This window comes from Erinaceus europaeus, chromosome 9 (assembly GCF_950295315.1).
Source record: "Erinaceus europaeus chromosome 9, mEriEur2.1, whole genome shotgun sequence".
NCBI classification, from domain to species: Eukaryota; Metazoa; Chordata; class Mammalia; order Eulipotyphla; family Erinaceidae; genus Erinaceus; species Erinaceus europaeus.
In genome coordinates, this window is record NC_080170.1 from 12,626,999 (window position 1) to 12,633,437 (window position 6,439).

At 43.2% G+C, this 6,439-nt stretch overlaps 1 pseudogene; it reads right to left on the reverse strand.

The window, feature by feature from the left end:
* Nucleotides 1–5,345: 5,345 nt before the first annotated feature.
* On the reverse strand, nt 5,346–5,571 carry LOC132540145 (zinc finger protein 706-like; annotated as a pseudogene).
* Between the last annotated feature and the right edge of the window lie 868 nt (nt 5,572–6,439).

Here is a 6,439-nt window from a genome sequence, read left to right on the forward strand (position 1 = left end):
ATGAATAAGTAAATAAGTAAATGAATAAATCAATAAATAATAAAATCAAAGACCAACCATCTTTCAATTGAAGATGCAAATCACACTGAATTCTTCAAAACTCATCTAGAACATATGGAGTCGCATCTGCGTGTGCATGTGTTTCTCTCTCCAAGGAATTTTAAAACAATCCACCAGAGTGCCACCTTCTGTCAGCCCTGCAGGGACAAGAATTACACAGACAGAGAAAGTGACCCAGAGTGATCAAGCCTGGGCAGCAGGAGCTCAGAGGAGTGTGTGAATGTCTGAAGCCTCCGCTCAGGTCCGCAGAGAGAGGTATTGGTCTGTATTCTTGCAAGCCCTTGCTGGTTCCCATTACTCACAGCAGTTGAAAAGCAATACCACAAAAATGTCTAAGAGTCTGGGTCTCCAGAGAGAAAATGCTAGATTCTGCTTCCTGTCTCAAAACACAATGTGATTCCTCCTCCCAGAATTCTCAGTGTGGATCTCCTAGTCTTTCTCTGAGTGCAGGATATCAAGCCAAACCTATCAGATCCTAAAAGGATTTCCCAGTGTGGAGATTTCAGAGCTGTTGGTAGTGCCTATGTATTCATGACTATCTGAAATTTTTTCCAGTCCACTGAGAAAAAGTCAACCTTCCCAGGAAACACACTCCCACTACTCCCCAACATCTTGGTTTTTGACTTTTTCATCATTAAATGATTCTTTTAGTCCATGCTTCTCTGCCTCCTGCTCATTACATCAAAGTCAGAGTTTCTTCTGGCTCTTTTTTTAGGAAGTTGAAGCAAGACATTTACTCTTTTGCTAATGGGCCATGCTGCCAACAGTGGCTGTCAGGCAGTAGCACCCACCTGCGTCCCATTAAAAAAAAAAGTTCTTTATTCGGGAATTAATGTTTTACATTCAACGGTTAATACAATAGTTTGCACATGTATAACATTATTTCAGTTAATTTTAATAATCCCAGAAGCCATTTTGTTTTTTTCTTCCCTGTAGGCAAAGGGAGCCTGAGGAATTTTAAACTATAAGTAGGCTACTTAGCTTAATCTTTCACTCATGATCAGGAAATAAAGCAGGGTTGTGGAGAGATAATACTGTGCTTATGCAAAGAGACTCTGAAGCCCCAAGTATCCAAAGCTCCAGGATCAACTCAGCTTCTCAGCCAAGCCAGGCAACATTGGTGCCCCTGTGTGTTTCTAAACACTCCATTTTATAGTCTGTAGGTTCTGGGACAACTATTAACTATGTTCTCATGAGGAGAACAATGTGGAAGATTTCCACCACACAACACTACCAGTAGACCACCAAGGTGTAGATCTTATCCTGAGTTTCCAGGTCAGTTCCCTGTCCCATGGTGTCAGCAAAGGGCCTCCAACCTGGTGCTCCAGCCTCTGAGGACAGTAGCAATGGAGACTCACATTTGTACTAGGTGAGTCTTAGGGGAGTCCTCTCTTCCCTTAGCCAGTCTTTTTGTTTGTAAAACAGACTGGAGTTTGTGCCACAACCAGTAAACTGCCAGACAGTTACCAGCCACTAAATCTCTCAATTGAACTTCCTAGCCAGGGCGTCAAGTACCATGGCTAGGTAGGGTTTCAAAACTTGTTTCCTGTAATAAATGATCAGTATCATTCTAGACAAACATTAGAGAATGCAATAATTCCAGAGAAGTCCAGAAGATTCAATATGTTGCCTTCACATATGCCTACAATATTTTACACAAAGGTTTTTTTATTCAGTACATGATCCATTGTGTGTAGATGACTCAATAACACCAGACATTAGGAGAGGGGCAATGAGGACCCAGAACACTCTGTGTCCAGTCAGCTCTATAGACTCGAGGATCCAGTGCTTCTGGGGTGATGCTTCTGAGGATGAGGCCCATAGAAGGCCATGCATAGATAGCTGTGGAGGTTGGGACATGCCTTTCCTCCTTTGTATTTACTTGAATTCTGGACTTGCTTGTTTATACCTATCTACTTATTTCCTACTGATACAGACAGAAATTTAAATGGAAGGGTGGATGGAGAATGATAGAAAGACACTTGTAAGATTTCTGGAGGTGGGGCTACAAAGCAGCAGCACCTGTGTTACTCACCACTCCCCAGTCACATAGGAATAGCAAAGAAGATCATCTGAGAATGCAACAAGACATCACTAGGACATGACTAGGACAACTTTGGGAACTCGCCAAGTCACAAGTGGACATTGAGTGCCTGTGGTACCGCCAGGGGCTGGGCACCAGGTTCCACATGGATAAGAGCTCCTGGGGCATGCTGCCATCAAGGTGCCAGTTTCATGGAGGAAAAGGCTTGCTGGGTGTGAGTCAGGAACAAGAATTTGGGAATTCATGTGCCAGGCTACTGCTCCAGGGAATGTGGATCCCTGCAAATGGCCTCCACGGGTGTAAGACAAAAAGGTTCCTCAGGAATATGAAGTCCCTGCTGTGGCTTTTAACAGAGAGTCCAGGAGCAGACAGGGATGGAGGGTAGGTAATGGGGGCCCAGAAATAGCAGCATGGATCTGAGGGTTTCATGCCCAAGCTGCTTCAAACTGTCACAGCCTGCAGGGGAGGAACCTGCCCAGGGTTGATGGAGTGTAAGTGGGGCATGGGTTTGCCCATGGGGGGGACAGCTGAGCCACGGTCAGAGACCAATTCCCATGAGCCTTGCAAGGTCTGGCACGGCTGGGCTTTGTAAAGCACAGACTGAGTATTTTTAATACATAAGCTGGGTCTTTGATATGTTGACTCTCTCAAGATTCTTGACCACCGAGAACAGAAGCAACGGGTGGCACAGATATATACAAATAATTTCAAAGGACATAAATTATGGTGTTGTTGGGTATTATACAGCAAATACTTACAAATGGATTTTTAGAAGTTAAGACAATTACCAAATAATGTGATGATAACAGTAACTATCCATTGTCTTCTTGAATCCTTAGAAAGCAGGAACCTCACATTGCCACTATAGAGCCTGTATTTCCCCAGTTCTGGATCCTTAGCATGGGGCATACTTCCCTGCATGCTTCTCTCAATTCATACCAAATAATATTACATCCGCCGATCCCAAACTAGTCAACACAGTGAGTACTACCTCAGCATGCTTCACTTCAAACTCTTTCCAGAGACTTCAGGTGGGTAATGACAACCCTTCAACTTCATTACTTGTTTGAGATTTTTCTTTCATAGTATTCTCTAATTCCATTCCAGGTGGTTCACGTCCTAACAAAGTCCCACAACCTAGATATAGACAGGTCCCGTGAGATAGAGCATATGTTTACACATATCCATAAACTAGGGCAACACATATATCTGAAAGCAAAAGTACACAATAGTCTTCAGTGAGTACCCCCAACACTTCATTTGCACTATTCCGGCTTTAGGTCCATGATTGCTCAACAGTTTGTTTGGGTTTGTATGTTAACTCTCTTTTGAGCCACCAGGTTCCAGATGCTAGCATGATGCCAATGAGAATTCCCTGGACAGATGACCCCGACATGTGTCCTGAAATTCCACTTCCCTAGAGACCCAACCTAATAGGGAAAGAGAGAGGCAGCCTTGCAGTATAAATCAACCAGTCAAAGCCCTTGTTCAGCGGGGAAACAATTACAGAATCCAGACCTTCACACTTCTGCATCCAACAATGACCTTGGGTTCATACCCCCAGAGGGGTAAATCTATCATGGGAAGGGATGTGATACGGAAGTCTGGTTGTGGGAATTGTATGGAGTTTGACCCTTCTTATCCTATGGATTTGATAATGTCTCATTTTTTTTTTAAATTTATTTTTATTTAGGAAAGGATAAATTAACAAAACCAGAGGGTAGGAGCAGTACAACTACACACAATTCCCACCACCCAATCTACATATCTCATTCCCTCCCCTGATAGCTTTCCCATTCTCTATCGCTCTGTGAGCATGGACCTAGGGTCTTTGTGGGTTGCAGAAGGTGGAAGGTCTGGCTTCTCCAATTGCTTCCCACTGAACATGGTCGTCGACTGGTCGGTCCATACTTCCAGTCTGCCTCTCTCTTTCCCCCATAGGGTGGGTCCTTTGGGAATCGGAGCTCCAGGACACATTGGTTGAGTCTTCAGTCCAGGGAAGCCTGGCCGGCATCCTGATGACATCTGGAACCTGGTGACTGAAAAGAGAGTTAACATACGAAGCCAAACAAATTGTTGAGCAATCATAGACCCAAAGCTTGGAATAGTGGAGAGGAAGTGTTAGGGGGGTACTCACTGCAAACTCTAGTGTACTTCTGCTCTCAGGTATATATTTTGCACTAGTTTGTGGATACATGTGAACATATGCTCTCTCTCTTACAGAACCTGGTCTATATTTAGGTTTGGGGACTTTGTTAGAAAGTGAACCACCTGGGATGGAATTAGAGAATAGTATGCAAGGAAAGGTCTCACCAGAGTAATGAAGCTGAAGGGATGTCATTCCACACATGAAGTCGTTGGACACAGTCTGAGCTCAAGCATGTTGAGGTGGCAATCCTTGCATTGATTAGATTGTGATCGGCTGATGCAATATTATTTGATATGGATTGGGAGAGGCAGGCGGGAAAGTGGGCCCTATCTAAAGCTTCCAGGACTGGGGGAAATATAGGCTCTATAGTAGAGATGTGAGGTTCCTGCTGTCTTAGCTTTCAAAAAGACAATGGATAGTTAATGTTATCATCATATTATTTGGTAATTGGGTTAACTTTGAAAAGCCCTTTTGTTAGGGTTTGCTGTATAGTACCCAGTATCTTGTAGATAGCTGTGCCATTGGTTGCTTTTGAAGTTGAGAAAGAAGATCTGAAAGGGAAACTAAAAGCAGGAACTGACTAAATTGAAAGTAGGGCACCAAAGTAAAAACCCTGTGGTGAGGGGTAGACATGCAGCTTCCTGGACCGGTGGGGGGTGGGGGTGGGTGGGATGGGACACAGTCTTTTGGTGGTGAGAATGGTGTTTATGTACACTCCTAGTAAAGTGTAGTCATAGAAATCACTAGTTAATTAATATGAGAGGGGAAAAATTAATTGTATGTCTTGAAGTTTTTAAAACACAGACTGAGTCTTTTAAATATATAGGCTGTGTATTTGATATGAGGACTCTCTCAAAAGCCTAGACTAATGTCTCCTTTTTTAAATAAATGAAAAAAAATTTCCAAATCCTCTTCCACCCATAGGGGTTCTCTCCAGTAGGTATTCTCAGATGGATAACTTAGAATGTGATTTTTCTAAAAGGGTTGCATTAAAAGGATTTGTGTCTTGTATTATTCGACAAGCTGCACAGACTGTTAGAACTCTCAGTGATAATGCAGTTCACGGTGTTATGAATACACCCATAAATGATTTTATGCCTGACCATCAGCCAATTCTGGAGGAAGTAGAGTCTTAGGATTCTTGATTTCAAAGTGTGGCTTGAAGGTCTTAGGGTCTAACATTTCTGTCCTACAGAGAGTGCAGGAATGTACTAATGTATCTTTAGCTGCAGTCTTGTGATCATGTCCTTCTTCTTTAGTACCGCTTCCTTTGAGCATTTTTCTGCTGGGACATAATCTTGTGCTGTCCACAATCCATATCTGGGTTGGGACATTCTAGCACACGGTTTGAGAAGTATGGGTAGGTACTTGGGGCGGGGAATGGAATGGGGATCATAACCAGTCCTGTTTAGGCCTCTTCCACCGACCTGAGAAGGGAAAGAGGAAGCAGGAACACAATAGCTTTCCTGGCACTCTCTGCTGCCACTGATGTCACCGCACATGCCCACTGCCACCTTGGCCTCGGAAGAAGCCACTCCAACACATGCCTGCCCTCGCACACTGCCATAAGTTTTTTTTTTTACACGAGTAAGAAAAGAAGAAAAACAGATACCATAGCAAAACCTTTCCTCAGAACACTGTGTGTGAAACTGCGTCATGCACATGGCAAAGAACATGCTATCCAAGTGAGTTATGTGTCTGTCCCTGAACTCTGTAATCATTGATGCAGAGCACAGATGGTTTGTAGACCCATGGATCACTGTCGTATTGGTGGATTAATTGCAATAAACATTGATTGCCTTTCTCCTGGATTGTAAATCAAGGACTTCACTTAGTCTCACTACCCCTGTCAAAGGATTAAGTATAAGAATTCCTCCTGGCATCCGAAGACACACCCCCTCCCCACCTGAAAAGGGTGGGGCTCTTCTAAAATAGATGGTGTATAAACTAGATGATCTGGATTCTTTTTAGTGCTGTTTTCCAGACATTAGAACGCTTTGCATAGGTCACACTTGCCCAAACTTGTAATCGACAAATTAAATTAAATTAAATTTATCCACTATGTAATGTATTTCTTAAATGCGACCTTTAGGCTTGATCCAAGAGTCTGCCTTCTCAGAAATACTGAGGTCCACCCTCCGAACAAGAGAGAGAAGAATGGAGCAGAGCATATTTCTATGAAACTG